The sequence below is a fragment of the Trachymyrmex cornetzi genome, unplaced genomic scaffold (assembly GCF_001594075.2).
Source record: "Trachymyrmex cornetzi isolate Tcor2-1 unplaced genomic scaffold, Tcor1.1 scaffold299, whole genome shotgun sequence".
NCBI lineage: Eukaryota > Metazoa > Arthropoda > Insecta > Hymenoptera > Formicidae > Trachymyrmex > Trachymyrmex cornetzi.
In genome coordinates this window covers 621,972-643,054 of record NW_017297680.1, presented here as the reverse complement: position 1 = coordinate 643,054, position 21,083 = coordinate 621,972, and the positions used below count along the sequence as shown (strand labels likewise).

Sequence of the window (21,083 nt, the reverse complement as noted above, 5' to 3'; positions counted from 1 at the left end):
AACTAAAATCCTCCCCCCCCCCTCTCTCTCTTTCTCTCCCCCTGCCCCCGCGCGTATGTCTTTTGCATCTCACGGGCTTTTACGAGAAATGGAACGACCGCCTGCATTCACAGAATGAAAACCTCGTTTCGCCACTTGTAACGAAATATCGCGCGAAATGAAACGTCCGACTGACTATTATTAACCGGCTGATTTTCCCTCGGGGGAGATTGGAAACAGCGAGTGATGTATTTCTTAAATATTTCAATACCTGTTACTTCACTTCAGCGAGCGCTTTTCATTCGCTTTTTGTACAACACTAGTTTTTCTATTCGGCAAAAATTCGTTATCACTGTAAATATATACTTTTTTCATTTGACTCAACAGCCCCCATAAAAGCTTTTTTCGAATTTTTAGTTTTTTCAACGATCTAATACACACCTATATTAAAAATTTTAATAATAATGTTGAGTTGGAACAGCAGTTTGTAGCTATACGAACTTCAAAATTCAAGCAACTTTATTGAAAATGAACGAAATTTAAATTTAAAAGAAAGGTTTTAAAACCTTTATTTTCGAAAAATTACTCTTTTGAATTTGGTAATTTTTACATATAGAAAACTATGAATTGGATAAAATAAGCTTTCACATCTTATAGACATGTTATGTATCCAAAACAACACTGGGAGAAATGATTTTGTTATAGGAACAAATCAAGGGAAAGCAAATGTGATATTTGTTAAAAAAACGATCGATTTGTTACGATTGCAAATTAATTCGTCAATGTAACAAATAATCAATAGTATCGCTAGCAAATAAGAGGCTCATATATATATAAAAGTCGTAGACGGTTGCAGGGTCTCAAATCGTAAGAAATTGACTAATTCTAGTCAAGTATTCTCCCTATATTTGACTGTGCTTGATCGGTTTCCTACGACTTAAGACTCCACGATCATCTACGAATTCTATGTAAACAAGCTAAAGTCTATCCAAAAGATAAGTTAGATTCTATATAGTTTATTTCTATTACTAATAATTGGTTGGTATAGCAGACTAGCAGCAATCACAACAACATAATTTGTTATCATATATTTACCGAACACCGGTTAAAGGTACTGGTGGCTTGCTAAATTAACAAAATCCTTTCTCTCAGTAAAATTTACGAAAATTTTCAATTTTCTAACGTAAAAGCTTAAAATTTTTCCCACAAAATCGTTTCTAAAAATATTACTAGAATTTTTTATTATTATATAAATTATACGAATTAAATAAAAGGAGCATAACGATATAATTGTTAAATTTTATTAAAAATATATAAACGGTACAAATGAAATAGCGGTACAATTCAGCTTCTGTACCGACCAAATAAATTATATAATTTATACAGTTTAAATTATATCGTTGTAAATTTATAATTAAAGCAATTTATAATAAAACATATGTATAAAAATATTGACACACGTATCGTATTTATGTATCATATTTGTATCGTTTATAGATGATATAAATATACAATTTAATAATTTATTAATTTAAATATTTATTATTATTAGATATTTAATATGTTTAACGATTTAGCGAATTTTATATGTTTTTATTACAAATGTAATCGTGATCATAATGTAGGTATAATTTAATTAACGTCCGAAAAAAGGTCTATAAAAAAGTTGCAAAAACGTAAATTTTAGTTAGCCACAATGCGGAACCGAAAAGCGTTGTATATAGGTCAATCAGTCGATTACTGCTTTTCACTTTATCAGAAATCGCGACGTCGCACAGCACGCCTCCCTCGTTTCTCCCGAGAGCAATCTGCGCGGGCTGCGAACGACCGTGAGACGCAACGTGTATCGGTTGCTCTCAGCGGGGTGGGTCGTTTGATAAATTTTATGGAATCGAAGAAAGAACGATATTTTGCCCCAACAGCATGCGCACACTGTGTCGGTATGTTTTCCACGACCATCTCGATCCTCCCTCTACTGTTCGACGTTTGTACCTGCTCGTGACAGGTGGATCGCAGTTATTCAACCGGGCGATACGGCAACTGGTTACTCTCTCGTACACGTGCCCACCCCCGATACATTTCCATTTCCCATTCTGTGCACCCTACGAATCGCGATTTTCGGTTTATACGGTTCCAAAAGTCGCGTGCTCTCTATTAAACTATACAAAAATTATCTATGTGTTAAAGAACATTAAAATAAATTTTCCGAAAATTTAAAATCCTTTTTTGTAAATATCATAATATTGTATTGAGATCATATGGTGTTGAAAAATCTCAAAAATAATTACATCTATATAGCCAATATAGCGTTAAAATAGCCCAAAGTAGCCCAAAATAATTTATACAAGGCTGTATATTATATGACATACGAATATATTGTTAACTTATAATTAAAATCGGTATTAGCTAAAGTTTGTCCGCCAAGATGATATCTGAAATCACTAAATTTAGCGACAAAATCGCTAAATCGGTAACATGAGGACAAGAACATGTGTCCACCTTCCGGCCTCTCCTCGGAACGCCCGAAAGTCTAATCAGAAATGTTTCTCCAGCAGACTTGGCTTCGCGATTCGTTTAACCAGTCCAATCGTACACGGCCCGTCGATTCCGCTTGTTACGGCTCTCTTTTGCAGAGAAATAAGTTGCCCGCGATTCTCCGCGTAGCGCGATTCTTTCGATCGCAGGCACTCGTACGCCGATACCGGTTTTCGTATTACCTACACCAGTTAAACCCTTATTGCGCGCTATACGTGTGTCGTATATGGCTCGGAACGATCCTCTCTCGGTGTACTGTAACTACGGTATTTTCTACGTCCGGAATTTCAACGGTCAGAAATGTTTTCCTCACAAAAAAAAAAAAAGCTTTCGCGCAGCGTAAGTTATACTATCGACCTTTGTACAAAATACTTCTGCAACGAATTGGCCCGATTAAAATGCCTTAAAGTAGAGTACCTCTCTCTGACCTGATACGGTTTACATTGCGATGTTTGTTAAATTATATTGGCTGACATGTTGCCAAAAGTTTATTCAAAGGAAATTTCATTTGAAATTAACTTCTCTTTGTTCTCAATACTCAATTTACAACGCTATAAAATTATATCTCTTGCCACAAGTGAAGTTCTGCTAAGCCATTAAACCTTTCCGACCCAACGAACTCAATCAAAGTCACATAAATTATGTCTTGCTGAAACGGAAACGTACGATCCGTACGAAAACAGCTAATATTCTTTAACGGCTAATCCCCGAGCGTATCTCGTTAATTTACGGACAATAAAATAAAAGGGTCCGAAATAACGCAAGTTAATATTGCAAAATCAATTACGTAGCAAGATCAAAAATGTAATTTTTATTATTAGACTTGATCCGGCAAATATATCCTTCTGCACCTTCGTGTGTATTTTAACGCTTAAATCGATTCACATTAATAAGTCGCGTAACGTCACGAATTCTACGTGCGTCGCATTTAGAGCCAGACGATCGTTTCTATCGTACCTGTTATTGTGCCACCGCGCCGTTTGTGCCGCATAATTCAGCATCGTGAAAAATTCGTGGAACGCATCCGATCGATAAATTGGCTCGCGATTGAAATCGGACGCGGCGCGCGCGCGCGCGCGAAACTTCTCTCAGTATAAAGAGATGCACTTTCGTTCCAACCACTCGGAAACACTTTGGCGCGACGGAATAGTGAGTGTTTACTTCTTTCCTCCTCTTCCCTTGCCTCCAGAGTAACATCTCGAGGGTGCGGCGCGCACCGACTGCACGCTGTGATTCCTTTAAGCATTCCACGATGGATGCGCGAACGTGCGTCTCTGCTCGCATCCCACATCCATCCGTCCTCTCGTACACCCTCCTATTATATAAACTGAAAGGGTAGGTAGAGGTCCAACTATACTCGCGGTTTATATAATACAACATCGGGGACGCAGCGCACGTATGCAATTCCTCCATAATTCCTTGGTTTGCCTCATCCCCGTCGCGCCTTCAACCGTGGAGGAAACGAGGAGGGAAGAAGAGGAATGGGTGAGTCGGGGGAGTCGATAATACGATTCCTCGTATGTCCTCGACATGAACACGCGCTGCATTTGCCAACCTCTTGCACCCACCTCGCGCACAGTCTCTCCTCTCCCTCTTCCCCTAGAAAATCTAATCAACCGTCTTCTCCCTGTCGCCACCAAAGTTCCTCCTTGTCCTCCCCCATCCATTCTACTTCCATCGTGATCTTCTTCCGTTTTGCGTTATATGTGCCTATTTTTCTCGCGTTTTATCACACTTACATTGCAGTTATATACATATCGAGTATATGCATTTATAACATTTCGATAGAAGATATAGGGTTACTTGTAAGAACGCCTAATAAATAAAGTTTAAATAAACCGCTTAAAAATAGGAGAAGAGGATTTTTGTGGTATGTCTCAATCACGAGACGGATCCACGAAAATTAAAGGTAAGAATCGCTATTCTTTTTCCATTAGCAAATGAAAAAAGAATTGTTACGCATTATTTAAGACTCCGTAATGGCTCTGCAACATCGAGCTCTCAACACATAACTTGAGGGTTAATTTCCCGCTGCAATTACTGCGTGCTGGAGCTCGCAGAATGGGTCGAAGCAAATTTATGCGAGTAACGGGAGCAACATTCTCTCTCTCTCTCTCTCTCTCTCGCTTCTCTCCCTCATTTTCCTGTCATCTCCCTTACCCTATCCTTTCCGCCCCATTTTAATTCTCGTTCGCCGCACGCCGGCGCGAATATCGGCGATTAAAGTGGTCTTAAAAGACCGACGGACCGTACGTCGTGCTATATGAAATATCCCTCGGTCGGCAAAGGTCCATTTCGATGGGCGAACGACTAGCAGGTCGCCGGAACGACGACGACGACGACGACGACGACGACGTTCTGATAGAGGAAACGTGTTCCGGCGCCATGCCGTGCATACAGAACGTGCTGCTCCGCTACTTTTCTCGCACGCGCCGAGCATTCTCGCTCCTAAAAAGCTTGTGGTCACCCTTGAACACGTCGTTCTGTAAATCAAAGCCGACCGTCCGCACATAAACTATCGTCATCGTTCGAACCGTATGGATTCTTAATGGTCTCCTCGCAGAGAGTAAACCATTCACAATCACTGTGACTGCCCTCGAACGAGTTTCATTTTATATATTAGGTGTTAAACTTAATTCCTGCCGTTTTTCGTCTCCAAAATTAATTTGTTTCGAAGGGAAGATGAATGAACACCTTAATCAAAGTAATTTCCTCCATTTTCTACTTTATTACTAATTAATAATACTTTATTAATAATACTTTGATTAAGGTATTTCCCTTCGAAACAAATCAATTTTGGAGACGAAAAACGGCAGGAATTAAGTTTAACACCTAATAATACGTCATAATAATACTACTGTTGACGATAGTTATTATCGAGCGATGTCTTCGAAATTGCGACAGAGGGAGAGATAATTTAAGTTATCTCTCCCTATCGTTTGACAAGTTTATTTTTAGATGAAAGCTAAATATAAGAAGCTACTGACATTCAAATTATAAATGAGAGAAGAAAACTCATTAAGACTTACAACATCTGTATTAATTGTTCACTATCCGTTCCGCTTTGAAGTCGAAAAACTCATCTTTGTAAAAGGCAATATCGAGCGACGATGTACATGATATTACCGAGAAGTGTCAGTCGCGTCATTCGCGTTGCAAATTTCATCGACGCGACAAAGTCTAGAAAGCTGTAAAAATTATTACATCGTTAATCCGCCGTTACGAGCAGCTGGAGAAGATTTCACGCACCGCAACGTACGGTCCGACGACCCTTTTAAAGCCACTTTAAATGCCAATATTTGCGCCATGTGTACGTAAACAGAAATTAAAATAGGGAGCGAAAGGAAGGCTTGGGTGCGAACGAGGGTGGGTGTACCATTTACGTTGGGTTACCATTCAATCCTTTTCGCACGACACCTACTTTAATCGGGACGTTTATGCGCGGCGATGTACTCCCTTGAATATCATTTTGCTTGTCGAACAAGTGAACGTCTCTATATATCTTTGTCAGTACATGGACCATTTATTTCGAAAACGATCGATATTAATTTCCGAAATAAATACATCATCTGTAAAATACTTGAAAATAAATAGAGACAATATTCAACGGAGAAATTCGTTGAAATTCGTTCTTCGCAATAATATACTCGTCTAACAAATAATTTTCTAATAATACTTTAGTGAGCTTAATTAATCTACACAATAAGTTTTCAGAGACGGAAAATTGCATACGTTTTCATGCCCGACACGAGCCGTTTATACCGCGAAAAAAAAAATATACAATATATACGCCGTAAACTTCATTTTTCAAATGAGTGTTTCAAGCGCCGGAGAAGCAGCCGCGAAATGCAAGCGCATCACACTCACACATTATCGCGTAAGCTTTACAGCCCTGGTTGTAAATTTCGCCAGCGTCGAAAAAAAAAAAAAAATAAACAAGGTGCGAAAACGCAACGCGTCGATCCGCCAAAATTTACGACCCGCATGCCCAAAACGTCGCGCTGTGAAAAAGACGGCGACGCGTTAATTTCACCGAATTTTTCGCAGTCGGATCATCGCCTATATCTCCGTATCGTGCATTGTCAACGTCACGAAACGCAATTTTATGGGAATGGACGGGGACCATCATGAATTTCACGTTTCAGATTCGCGTTCGTCTGTAATATCCACTGAAATATAATACCTACTAGAACGCGCGCTGGCGCTAGTTTAGCAATCCGACAAAGAGGATCTCAAGTGGTATCCTTGTCCTTTTTTAGTACAATATTGTCATTTTTAATACAACAGTATTTCACCATATCTAAATATTAAACAATAATAAATGAGATTCAACATACATTTGACATTTGGCATGCTACGTATATTATTATAATTTTAACTTTTCCCGAAACTATATGAGCCCCACTACTGTTTACGATATATGCGCAGTATAACTTCGAAAAGGACGAAGATACCACTTGAAATAATTTCTCTCGGATCACTGCTAACAAAGGCGGCGAGGGTCCGCGCGCGTTTCAGTAGGTATTATATTTCAGTGGTAATATCTCATATACATACCATTCGAAAATTTTTCCAACAGAGTTGAAACGCGTTCTACCGAAAAAAAATAAAAAAAAAAATAAAATTTGGAAGGAATTAATAGATCATTCTTCATTTTCGCTGTTTTTGTAGATATTTCTCGATAGAGAACTTATTTAGCTTGCTAATGTTTGAATTCTCGAGAAGCACGCTATCTCGGACCGAATACAAATTTACAGAAGCCACCGGGAAAATTCCGCGCGAATAAACCGCTGCCGTCAGACTCCAAATATCCCCTTCCGTTAACGTTCTTGAATCGTTCCAACCATTTCCGCATGGGAAGCGCGGCTGGGTATTCTTACTCCGAACACGCGGCGCGCACGCGATTCTCCAAGCAACGCCGTTAATTATTTTCCGCGGGCTCTCGTGTACCGCATAAAATGACGGGCAAACTTCGCGATGTTCGTCTCGACGAAAGGCCACGTGCCGTGACACGGGCAGTAAACTCGATATTCCCGTCTCGGATAAAGTCGCTGCAACTGGCAGCAACAACAGGGACTGGCGTGTCACTCTTAAATAGCATCGTCGTCCCTTCGTTTTCACGAATCTTTTCTTTCAGAAACGCCGCAACTTTCGTAGAATTAACAAGATATCTTAAATGCAACTTACAATCTCACAATCAGATTTTTTCTTCAAAGAGTTAAGAAAAAGAAGACAAAAGTTTTCCGAAAGAACATTACAAGTAATTGTTTATATAATTGGCAAATAAGTATGTGTCTTAAAAAATCTAACAGACACAGTCGACAATTCAAGAATCAACGAGAGCAATTGTTACCATTCGAAAAGGTTAATCTCTGAAAGTCCAAAAGTCCCTTTCACGAATCTGTCATTATTTCGTGTCAAGTTTTACAGAATTTTGAAAGTTGGTCGCTTTAGAAGCGTTTACCCTCATTTCTGGCAAGAGAATGTTTCGAATGTCGCGAGCGGACTCGGAAAATCGTAATCCTGGGGCTTTCGAAGCCACTGATCCTTCCCGATGAGAGTCATTCTCTTTAGGAAGCCTTCCTAAAGTAGAAAACGATACTTTTATGCGAAGGCAAGAAAGTGGGTGAGTACGCAATTTTTAAGAAACTCATTATGGAAATTTGCCAATAAGCTAAAATCGAACTCGAAATATACTTCCAAGCTCTTCGATTGTTTCGAGATATTTAAAACATGAGATATAATTACTGGGTTACTAATTGGAGTATAAAATTTTCTTTTGTGTACAGATCGATCATAACGGCTTGACGTAGATGAGAAATATGAAGACAGCAATTAGAAATCTGTTCTTTTTAACTTGCCATTTTTACCATTGAAAAAAAAACCAGGAAAAAATAGAAAACACAAAAACGGAATAATATCAAATTAATTATGCAAAGTAAATATTGTAAAACGAACGTAGAAATTTTCAATTTCAAAATTTAATCAGATTATTGTTCAGTATTGCGTAATAAATAAGATGATTATTATGATATTATTTATACTTGTATTATAGAGCCTGACTCAATTTCCCGAGATATATTTTCGCATGTCTTTCTAACATCCGTAATGTTGCGTAGAAATATATTTCGTGAGTTTGTTTTCAATCATGAATTAATTAATTCACAAATAATTATTATCGACATCATATCATATTTTCTGAATAATTAAAATTAATACCCAAGGATTTTGTATCACCTGACACAAATTCTTTTAGACTACTTCGAACTTATCCTAAATGCATTCTCAGATCTTCGAAAACATATTTCAATTTCGCGAATCTACTTATAAAAATTTCATTATCAACTCCACGCATAGCATGATTCGCGGAGCGAATATAGCGCATTCAGGAAAATGGAGTAGGTACCTATCGGGAAAAGGGGGAGGAGGGAAATACCGCAGCCCTTCACCCTGCCATACGCACGCCACGATCTCGTCTCGGCGTATCATGCCGCTCGGCTGCTCCTGCGAATTGATTCTTCTCCTCTCTTCGCCGAGGAGAGAGCAAATCCATCTCTCGCGAGTGCCGGGCACAGGAGAACAGCCGGCACGTGACGCAAAAATCCTTCGGACGTGACTCGCCATCCTGTATTCCAGTCAGGAATAGATAAGAAATCCCTCCTCTTTCCACCCCCATCCCTATCCTCCTCCTCCTCTTTCACTCCTCCCGCGAAAGCCGACACGGCAATAATTATGCAAGGAATATCACGGCGCGCGCGCGCCGCGCGCTGCTCGCATAGCAAGTGGACCACGTTTTCCCGTTACAGCTAGAGTGACCCGCAAGTTTTTCCCTGGGATGATTTATCGGGACGAAGGTGGTTCCCCCGTGTCGTCCTGCCCTTTCCATCTGTCCCACTATTTTCACATCTGCGAGAGTAGATTCGTTAGCTCCGGAACTGTCTGATAATGTCAAACCGACTCACGCTCGTATACTCTAGAAGTTTTTCTCGTCGTGACAAACAAGTTTATGAATTTAATTGAATGAAGAGCTGCTGGTTAATTAAAACGAATCTGCTGCACTCTTGATAACATGTATAGGTATAATTTATACTTAATACGAAAAAAAATTTTGTTCATGTTTCTAAAACAATGAGCGTTATACGCTGCGATGAAACGCTGCCTTGACGAAGTGTTGACGACATCGTCGCTAGAAGTTCGAGAGAACCGAGGACCGACAACCGATCGCTCGATGTCTTTTTTTCTACTTGCGGCAAAGTCATAAATTCTTGCGTCAAACTTCGACCGATAAAGAATTCCTTACGATGTTATCCGCGGAAAATTTCCTTTAACGTGGCGTTGATGCGAGCGCTCGCTCCTTTCGAGGAATTTTAAAGAGCGAAGATTATCGATGGGCTTTTCTTTATGCGAGGAAACTTTCCTGTAACAAATGTAGGTGGAAAAGAAGATTCGATTGATTCCAAATCAGACCTGAAGAGTAATTATTCGACGTAATGAAACTGCGATAGAATAAGCCCAATTTGTAAGCTCATTGAAATTCGTTGTAACAAAAGTTTACTTCAGCTCCATTTCTTTTCTCGATTATAACTTTGATAAAAAGTATTAAGGATCGTTTAATTTTTCTTCCAAAAATACTAAAAGCTAAATGGGAGCTGATGTGCCAACACTCAAAATTTGTACTAAAGCCGAGATGTCAAAATGATCTCGTTTAACGTAATCATGTAGCTCTCTGATATAAAATTTTTAACAAGCGACGTAAAAATAATGGCGTTGCACGCGAGTACGAAAATATCGTTGACATTAAATGGCAGGGTAAAAAGACACGACTAAACGTCTTCTCAAGCAGACGGGAACAAACTTTGCACACGTTATTTCGTGGCGCCGGGTCGGCCTCCTCCTTAAAGTTATCCAAACATCTATTTTACGGGAAGTTTCAGCGACAGTCGCGCTGAAGTAGCAGAAATTCTCTTCGCCGGCCTCTCTCGACTAACTTTTATAATAATTTCATCGCGTCTGCATATTCGATGTTCTATCGACAACTCCATATTCTAGCAATGAATTTCTAAGGTGCAATGTGCAGATATTCAATGCGAGTTATAACAGGTGCCAATAAATATTCCTGCATATATTTTAGGTAGCATAATAGATTTATTAAATGATACATTTAGGATGAAGAAAATTTAGGCAATGCAGTCGCATGCCGTTCGTATAATATGTAATAAATTTTAGATATGTATAACATTTAATATCATATCAAAATACAATAGCGTACGCTATTAGTTTCGAATAAAAGATATGTCGCTGTAGGCACATTAATAATAATTGTGTGCCATTTATGTGACATGTAATAAATGTTATAGATATATATATATATATAATATTTTAACATCTATTATATTGTACGTATCGTATATTAGAATATATTATTATATATTTTATTGGTTTCGAATAGAAAACATCTTTCTTATTGTAGACACGTTAATAATATATTAACATATCTTTTTGACGTCGCAATAACTTTAAAAATATATTTCATTATAGAGATATTTAATATTGAAAGTTAGATTTTTGCGAATTACGCTTCAGAAATCTCGTATATACTCTTGTTTTTCAGTAATCTTAAGTGAATTTTGCTATAACAAAGATTTCATCTAAGACTTAGTTAGCACCAAGATATTTAAAATTAAAATTTGGAAAGTTGGGATAAACGATGAGCTCCTATTTTCGCTAAAGGAAACTGCATATTCATCAAAGAACTTGTCATTAAAATTTCATGCGGTGTGAAAAATAAAGTGCTTTAATATATTATTTTAACAAATATTCGTTACACTATAATCTTACTAAAATAATATTACAATTATTTTCGTTACTCAAGAAATTAAATGTATGTCATAATATAAAGTACGAAAGTTATAAGAACTATATATTTCGTTTTACAAGGAATCAAGCTTTAACTGTCGTCGTTTTCTGGAACAGCGAGAGAAGTATCATATCACGGAATTTTTCACCCTCGCCCGCAGTCAAGTTGTAAACGTTTACGTTTTCTCCGAGAGATAGAGAGTCCATGCTCTGTGTTACTAACGTGTTTCACGAAGCACTCGTGTGATCCTTTCGTGAATCGAGGTTAACGCGAAGTAAGACGACTCCCGGAGGATAATGTTCGCCGTATCGGATTTACCGAGCTGTCGTCGGTACTTACGTTACGCCCGAACATCATTCGTAGCGAGCCGTAAGGCGATTTAGTTACAGCCTCCCTTACTTCATACTTTCCGGACGGATGCTTCACGATGCTTTTAGGTTCGGCACTTCGGTAAAGACATTACGTCGGCAATAATTACTGAAGTTCGTATTTCCGCCGACCTACCCCCGAAACGGGTCGAATCATTTTCAAATGGCACTATCGCCTCTATATTGAAGAATCTCGCGTTAAATATCTTTTAGGATATTTCTTGTAGGATGAGAAATTAAACGTTCGATAATTGCAATCAATACAAATCAATTTAAATTTAATTTTTTTAGGATTTTTAAAAAATATCAATAAATAAAAAATCATTAGAATGGAAAGATTTATTATTTATAATATGAATGAATATATAAAAATAAAAACAGATGTCATCATGTATAGATGATTTATATTATCAGTTTAATTTCTTCTAAGTTTCTACACTGTTGATATGTTATCTATTAAATGATACATTTAATAGTTAGAAAAATTACGCAAAATTTGCACCGTTCTATTACAAAAATGTTTCTCAAACTTTTTCGTCATTATATATATTATATATCTGACATTATTTTTTTAATAATTTAAATAAAAGGCGTATTGATTGAAAAAAGAGTTGATGAAATTCTTAAATGCGATGCTGCTGTAATTCACTTTAAATATAGTGTGCGATCTTCGATTTCTTGAACAATGGTAGAGTCCCGGAAACCGATATTCAGTGCCGACTTTGAACAATTTTCTGGAGAGCAAAGTTTTCATTCTTATGCCGATTTCTAACTTTCATTCAATGAGAAGATAATATAGAATCATGGGAAACTTTTCCGTTTACATTGTGAGTAGTAGTAACAAAAAATGAATGTGGCAAACAAGCCAAGAATTTTTCAAATAAAGAAAGAAAATAAATGACGCATTATACAGTTTTTTGCCATAAATAAACAAATTCATTGCGTATTTAATTATTTCAAATAATAAGTCCTTTTATGTAATTAAAAAATAACTGTATATTATTAAAGATTCTTTCAGTCTTTACGGAAAAGAATTCCATACGAGAAAGAAATTCCATATATCCACTATACGTTCAGTAAAGCGTAATCTTCTTTAATAATTAATATTTTAATTATAGTTTATTTTTCCTTAATTATATTTATAACGTCTTTGCGCATCTACTATTCATGAGATAAAAATTATGCTATGAATTGTGAATGACTTGAACTGGTTTTTTAATTTTATCTCAAATAGGTATAATGACCAAAAAAAAATTAATTTTTCTTCGTGCAAACATTTCTTGTAAAATTTTTGTCAAATATTAACTTTAATCTTGTAAAAAAATATCGATTGTGCTACAATATTGTATATGTATGCATACATCTGGAATTTATTATAAACTAAAATATCCGAATTTTGCCCATTGTTGTGTCACGGTGTTCTCGATTAAAATGCGAGGGACCATTGTACGTTAAGCTTCGCATTTATCCTGCTTTGTCACTTTATCGCCGATTTTGATTCTAGTGTTCTGCAGAATAATACCGAAATAGTGTTGTTTTATCGACTGTTTATTTCAGAGATTTATCTTGTCGAGTATAGGATAACTATCGGTTATATCACAGTCCAGCAGTTCAGTGTTTCACAATAAATTATTTCGTTTCCTATTGTAAATATAATTATCAGACTTCAATTGTAATTTAAGATATTTCAGTATACATATGTTCACAGATAGTGGCAGTTTTTTAAAATGCCAAGAGATGAACAACTCTAAATAAATCAGTACACTTAAAAAATATTTCTTTTTTTTCCCCAAACAAAGTTAATGAAGTTTTAAGTGGAACGGACAATTTTCGAAATAACGCTAAACTCTATATATACTACTCGAATAGAACAATTTAAAACAGTATCTTTGGAATCAGTCGGAGAATGGACAACGCTAATTTCGAAACACTTTTCAGATGGAATTACATATTAAATTGTTACATATTTTACTCTTACAATAAAAATAAATCGGTAAGACTGTTTTAAAATAATTTTCAGATATAATAATAAAAATTATGATATAGATTTTATGTTACTTTTAATTGATACTGTGGCTGGGCTATTACAACAGCAGAAATAAATCTGCAGTAAAAGACTTTTACGATCGATCGACGAATATATCGATTGTTCTTAGGCTTCTATATTAAATTTGGATACTATCACAGAGTTAAAGCCTCAAAATCCCGGCGTGACCGGTAACACGGTATATCCGGTGTCGGCCGGTGATGGGTGGGCGCGAATTAGCACGATTAAGATGCTATCGCATCCGAGTGGACAGGAGAAGCTCGGGGAAGGATCCGCCGGGGCGTGAAGGGTGGGCACCGCATCGGAGGGTGGGTGTCCCGACCTCAAAGTAACTGGCAAGTGGAACGTTCGCGGTTGCAGTCCCGTGTGGGTATATCCTATGGGTCGCGACAGTGGTGGCGGTGGCAGCAGCCGGGGGATGATGGTGCACGGGGGCGAGCGTGTTGCCCCGGATTACGGGCGATGGTGCGGCCGGGACCCGGCTCGGCTCTCTTGATGCTGAGTTACGTTCTACCCTATATCCCTCGGAGCTATTACACACGCTGCACGTCCCCATAAATACGACGATACCGGAATCGTCCTCGTTATCCCGCCAGTCTGTTGAAGCGTATCCGTCAAAGTATCGCTCCCTGATCCTGCATTTGATAATGGAAATCGATGGAATAAATTTGAATTTCTGCTCACCATAACTTAGTGTGGCCTGATTGCAATCGTTAATGACGAGACTTGTCTATGCGAGACAATTTTCGGGATTGATTTCAAGCAGGATAATGTCCTGTTAGTGATCTCTCTACTATTGAAATTATTTTTTGACCAGATATATATATATATATATATATATGTGTAAGTTATCGTTACAATAAATTAAATATAAATATAAATTATATTATATTAAATATTATTTAATAAATCAAAGAGGGTACTCTCGACGATAAAATTATGGATAAATAAAATAATAAAAAGAATGGTAGTTTTTCCTCTGTTAAAATAAAATATAAAGGTATGCATGTGCGAATGTGTCGTGAAAATTTAGGTATGCTTTCAGTTATTACGAACGCGAGGTTCAATATAAAGCATCATTGCAATGTGTAATTATTGGTATAATATTTACCACGCACACACATGCACCACGCATGCTTTTGGAAGTCGTGGATGGTTTGTGCAAATATCGAAATTACGGTCGCGATATAATCATTATATTACTGCAGTTATCCCAATACTATTAATCAGATGAAAATCCGAAATCGAGTCGTGATCTAACCACTTTACAGTCGATCTACTGCGAAATTCAAAGAATAAAAACACTAAATCAATATCAACAAATTACTGTCCGCAGTTATTTTGCTCTGTAAAGTTTAATTTTAATATTGTAATTAACGGGAAAAACGTTTTCTGTATATAATAATTGCTTTTATTATTTATTAAGCGTTATAATATTGTTAAGAATTTCTTCAAAGCCACTAAAAGTACATTTCTTTTTTTAAATAAATAAATTTGTTACAAAAAATTAGTTACAAAAAAATATTAAATTCGACGTTTTTCGGACAATTCGTGTTTTTGTATGAACGTAAAGTTTCTTTCATGTATCCATGTGATATTGTCGGACATTTGGTTTCGCACAAAAGTCCACAGAACGTATTCAGGTGTATTCAGACGAAAGGGTTATCTTGGCTCGAGAGCATAGGTCCCGAAGTCAAAAGGTTGCGGTCCGAGGACAATGCTGGAGAAATGGTGACACCATCGATAGCGCCTGTTAGGTTTTGTATTTGTCGTTATCGCCAACGCGTTCGGAAAGGGTCACACGATAGGAACGACCGGAAAGTGCAACCACGTGCTCGTTAGCTACCGTACATGTCGACAAACTTCAATTATAGGACGGCGGAGTTTCCTGTAGGACACCGACGCGCGCGTGAACTTACAACGTGAGACTCCGCAACGTGTTTGACTCGTCTAATATGAAATCAGTACGCATTTTTATTATCTTACACGGAGAGAATTTTTTCTTAAAGTTTACCCTAAAAATATGACAGTCGTGGGACAACATTATATTTATTTCGAAGAATTTTAATGTAAATTTCTCTCATTTATTAATAAAATTACAATAAAATATAAAATAAATTTGATTAATTTTACTGAACTGAATGGTAAAAATTTTTTTAATATTGTACTGTACCACAACTACCATATTTTCAGAGTAAATTTAAAAAGAAAATTCTTTGCGTGTATATATATTCAAAATAATTATTAGATATTATATACACTCTGCAAAGTTAATTTCATTTTAATCCAGTTGTATCCTCTAAAATTCTTGGAGTGAAATCTCACTCCAAAAAAGTTAAAATACTGCTACTATCGAAAAAGAGTAAAAAATTTGCACTCTTATATAAGAATAGCAAATTTTCATTCTTTTTTTTGGAGTGAAATTTCAAATTTTTAGAGTGAAAGTTACTTCAAAAAAGGAGTGAGATTTCACTCTAAAAAATACTTTCCTTTGGAGTAAATCTCACTTCGAAAAAAGAGTGAAAATCTGCCACTCTTATTCAAGAGTACAAATTTTTCACTCTTTTTAAATAATGGCAGTATTTTAACTCTTTTGGAGTAAGATTTTATTCTAAAAAATTTAGGGAGTATAAACCTTTATAAACATGGAAATTTTTGTGGGTAATATACCTTACTCATTTAATACTATAATTTAAATACACATAATTATAATTTGTACATTAAAATAAAAATTATTACTCTTTTCTCTTCTTCTATTTCCTTCTGTTTTTCTTTATATCTAATTGTATATCACAGTAACGTTTTTGTAAGATGTATCATAATAAATATATTCTATTAAATAAGTGTATATTATATTAACACACACACTTTAATAAAATTATATATTAAACTTAAATATCTTATATTTAATATTACTAATATATGTATATATATATTCTATTGAATTTAATCCAATTGTACAACATTTTTTTATAGACACATTTTTTAAATAAAAACTTTAATATAATTTATTTTATAGTTATTCAAAATTACTAAATTTATACATATACGCACACATCATCATTATAATTTATATATTAAAATAAAAATTATTTTTTTCTCTCTTATTTACATCTGAGATATTGCAATTGCAATTTAGTAAGATGCATTAAGTGTATAATATTAAAGACTTATAAGAATCAAGGCACGAATTGAGATATGTTTCAAGTGGAAATCGAGCGTTTCCAATGGCACGCTTTGATTTCTGTAACGAGAAAATAATGTAAAAGTCAGACGGCCTTCTCTGCAGTACGCACTGTGCCACGGTCACGCTTTTTACGCTGATGAATCGACAAGTCCTGGGAATTTATGGGACCGAACTAGAGCGCGCGCATATCGATACGTCCGTTCGCGCGATCAATCGGACCCGCAATATTATCGAGATGTACGATTGCGATCGACAGCTGCACGTATCGTGACGACTGCGCAGCGCGACTCGGCGAAATTTAATTTCAAATAATAATCTGCGGTCGCGCATGACGGAAAAGTACGAGAATATTACCGATATTACATTATCACCGAAATTTCATTCCAGCAATAATACCGCGGTCACCAATGGAAAAGTGAGAATGTTACTGATATTGTATTGTCCGTTGGAATTTAATTTTGACAATAATCCCGTGATCACGATGTACAGCTAAAAATATACGAGCAATATTAAAACGTTGACAGCGGTCAGTACCACAAGAAATTTAGCGTAATTTAGCGGTATCCATTATAATCGTGCGTTTATTATCAACATTAATATCTACTACATACTACGTTTTACATTATTTGCAATGTGACGAACGTGTACTTATATGGGTTTACTTCATTTATTTCAATTCCATATATTTTGCAAAATCTCTTCATTCTTCATATTTTTATAAATTATTATTTTCAAATTAGAGGTAATTTATAAATATACCTCGTGATGAGCTACAAATATTCGTTATGCTATTTAATTCCATGACTGCTTTTTTGAAAACTTATTGAGGGACCGCTTTGTTATATGATAAATCGATAGATATTCAATCACGCTATTACACACCGCCGAGCAGCTCGAATGCGCGCGAAATTGATGAAAATACGCGGCGCGAAATCGCATTTCAGTTAAAACCCATCGGCTCTTACGCGCGCTGTAAATATGCGTGATACCGGTAATTATTTCGTTCTCTCGGTCGTCCCCCTTCGTCGGCCGGAAATCCGCTGCAGTTAATGCGGACAATAAAACCAGTCAGTTCGACTGCCGTAATAATATTGGGGCCCGAAAACGTGTCGACCAAACTCAATTTGCCGGCAATTCGTCGATCAGTGCGCTGTCGTCCGCGATAATCCATGGACGTCATAACTTTTACGAATTTCAAAATCATCACGAACGTGCAACTGAGCGCGATAATGAACTTTTACACGGGACATCTCAAAACTGTCCAAATATTTTTCGTGACCATTTTCCAGAGATAACAAACGTATATGAAGCTAAATAAACAAAACTGAAGATATGCACCTTTTTAATTATGCAGAATACAATGTTATATATAAAAAAAAAAACGCTTTGCACTAAGAGGAATTCTACATTGAAAGAAAAGATTGGCTGCTGCAACAAATTATATGGTAAAATATGGCTTAGCATTTTTAATTGGCTGCAACAGCCAGTTTTTTGTTGCAGCAGCCAATGTTTAGTTGCTTTAATCTATCTGCAATGTCAGTATAAGATTTCGATAGGTTAACGCAACCAAAAATTGACTGCTGCATCAATTAAAAATGCTATGCCATATTCAGCCAATCTTTTCTTTCAGTGTAGTATAAGAACAATTGTCTCACTAATTAGATTTTCATTAAAAGAACTCCAAATTTAGTTAATGAGATATAGAGACGACAAATGTACTTATACCAATGAAAATTAATAAATCATATTTTCCATGGCGGCGGAGAGGTCAAACAGCATGAATTCAAAGCCACTAAATTCTCAATTTAACTCTTGTACGATACTCTCATGGTATTATTGGACTTGAATTCGTCGGTACTTGAACGAAATTTCATTTGGCTAGAATAACCATTAATTATGCACACATATTAAATGGTGGGCAGTATATTTCAGTCTTCACATTAGCCACACTTGATCATGATAGCGGATACATTTAATCAATTTATTTAACTTTGTAACAAATGAGTACTAAATAATATCCAAAGAGCGAATATAAAAATAAAGAAAAGATAACTTCAATATTTCAAGGAAATCTTAATAAAAAAAAATGTAAGAAATATTATCGAATAATTATTAATCCTACTTCTCGATACAAAACTTCCCATAACTTATAGAAAAATGTTAAACATGTTTAAAGGCGTAAAAGAATAATAATTACGAGCTCATATATTTATGCACGCAACTAAAAATAAGAACGAGCTTTCTATTTCCAATAATGCGAATTTAATTTTCTTTTATAATGTAGCAAAGATCCGTAATGCATTACACTATCTTCCTCAGTATCCTGATTCTGACAGTGTCGATATCGTTATCTACATTGTGATTATGCGAATATTATTATATATGTGGTAAAAAAAGCTACGACAATGTAATAATACTAATAATTGTCACTGAGAGTTATAGAATCAAAGTATTGAATTTATTTAAAACTATCAATACGTAAATTTTACGTACAAGTGAGCGAGAAATTATTTAGCGCTAAGTTATGCCTTCAGTGGTTATAGGAAATCCAATCTGTCATGTTAAAAATTAGAATAAACGGAGAGACAAGTTCTTAAAAATTCTGTCTTTTATATATCAATTTAGATCTCCAATTTAGGTCAATATTATACAAGAGAGAGTAATAAATAATTTCAATTTTTATGCAATTTTGTGTTATCATTTTATTTATTATACTTTACTTAAATATTACGAGGAGACATCCCAAACAACACAAAGTCTAAAATTGTGACACAAGACGTCTTTAAGTCGTCTTTTAGACGTAAAAAAACGTCTCATGACCCAATTTTAGACACTTTTTGTGTTATCTGGGATACACACAATTAGATTACATATCTACTCTTGCCATTTCAAGATTGAATTTGATGGTGTGTTTATCCTTTCTATTTTGTATTAATTTAATTAGATTATTTATATTTATAAAGATCTATTATAAATATTTTGCCGTTAAAAGTGTGAAATGTATGCAAAATTTGTGTTACATTAATTAAGAATAGTCTATTTCCTTGTACGTAAAATTTATGTATCAATAGGAATATTGTATTACTTAAGATTAATAACGTTTTGGGGTTAAAGGCACAGATTCCGTTATTAAAAGTTCTCTCATAGCAGCATTCGTAAAACGCTAACTTCGTACGCGCCAAAGTAACATAACACGTGGGCTCGTTGAAGCACGCGGCAAAACTTTCGACGTGAATATCGAAGATATTCGCTATTCAGACTCCACTTGAACCGGTCAAGTAGTATACCGCTCGGATTCGCGGGCCGCGTGTGGAGTGGGCGGATTTCCGACCGGCGCAGCACGGTGTGGGGTTTAAACTGTCTGCGAAGTTGGCTCTCGCGCTCCCTTTTCCAACCCTTCGCTCTTTATCGTCGACTCCGCGAGCATCGTTTTCATCCCTCTCTTATCGGTGAGGGATGCATTTGGCTGCGTGCATCTATATACCCCTCCCTTCCTCTTCTCTCTCTCTCTCTCTCTCTCTCTCTCTCTCTCTCTCTCTCTCTCTCTCTCTCTCTCTCTCTCTCTCTCTCTCTCTAGCTCATAGGGTCATTGTGAATGTGCACGCGCGAGCCAACCACCACAGGCAAAACTCACCCCGGCATGTGTGTCGAACTGCGGTGAGGTGCTTGTGCAACGTTTATGTGCGCGTGCATGCTCACCGTTAAAACCGGATGACCCACGAAATATCGGGATGGCTGGAGTAAACGCGATTACCGTCGATATCCTCGAACCGTGCGCCCCCCAGCAGGATGATAGAATTCATTTATTGCACAACGAGTGTATTTGTTATTTGCGCAGTTCGTATCGTCGCGATGTTAATTTCAATTAAATGAATTTCACAAGATGTTAAATTTAGTTTAAGATTCCTTTTCGTGTTACTCTGTGCCCAATTTCGCGACTATGCATCTCAATGTGGAATAGATGGATATCACTATGTTGCTAGTTCTAGACTATATTAGAGTACTCTGTAACGCATGAATATACCATTAATACGCCTATAACGAGCGAGCAAACGGCTTTGCGATAACGTTGCAGCAAGATCCCTCCAATATGACCAGCGGCGATACATT

The 21,083-nt window shown here is 36.3% G+C and overlaps 1 protein-coding gene across 1 annotated transcript in view; it reads right to left on the bottom strand.

Moving 5' to 3' along the window:
- The window catches only part of DIP-lambda (Dpr-interacting protein lambda), a 164,994-nt gene that overhangs the window by 42,225 nt on the left and 101,686 nt on the right, over nt 1–21,083 (bottom strand). The gene's annotated exons all lie outside the window — the stretch shown is intronic.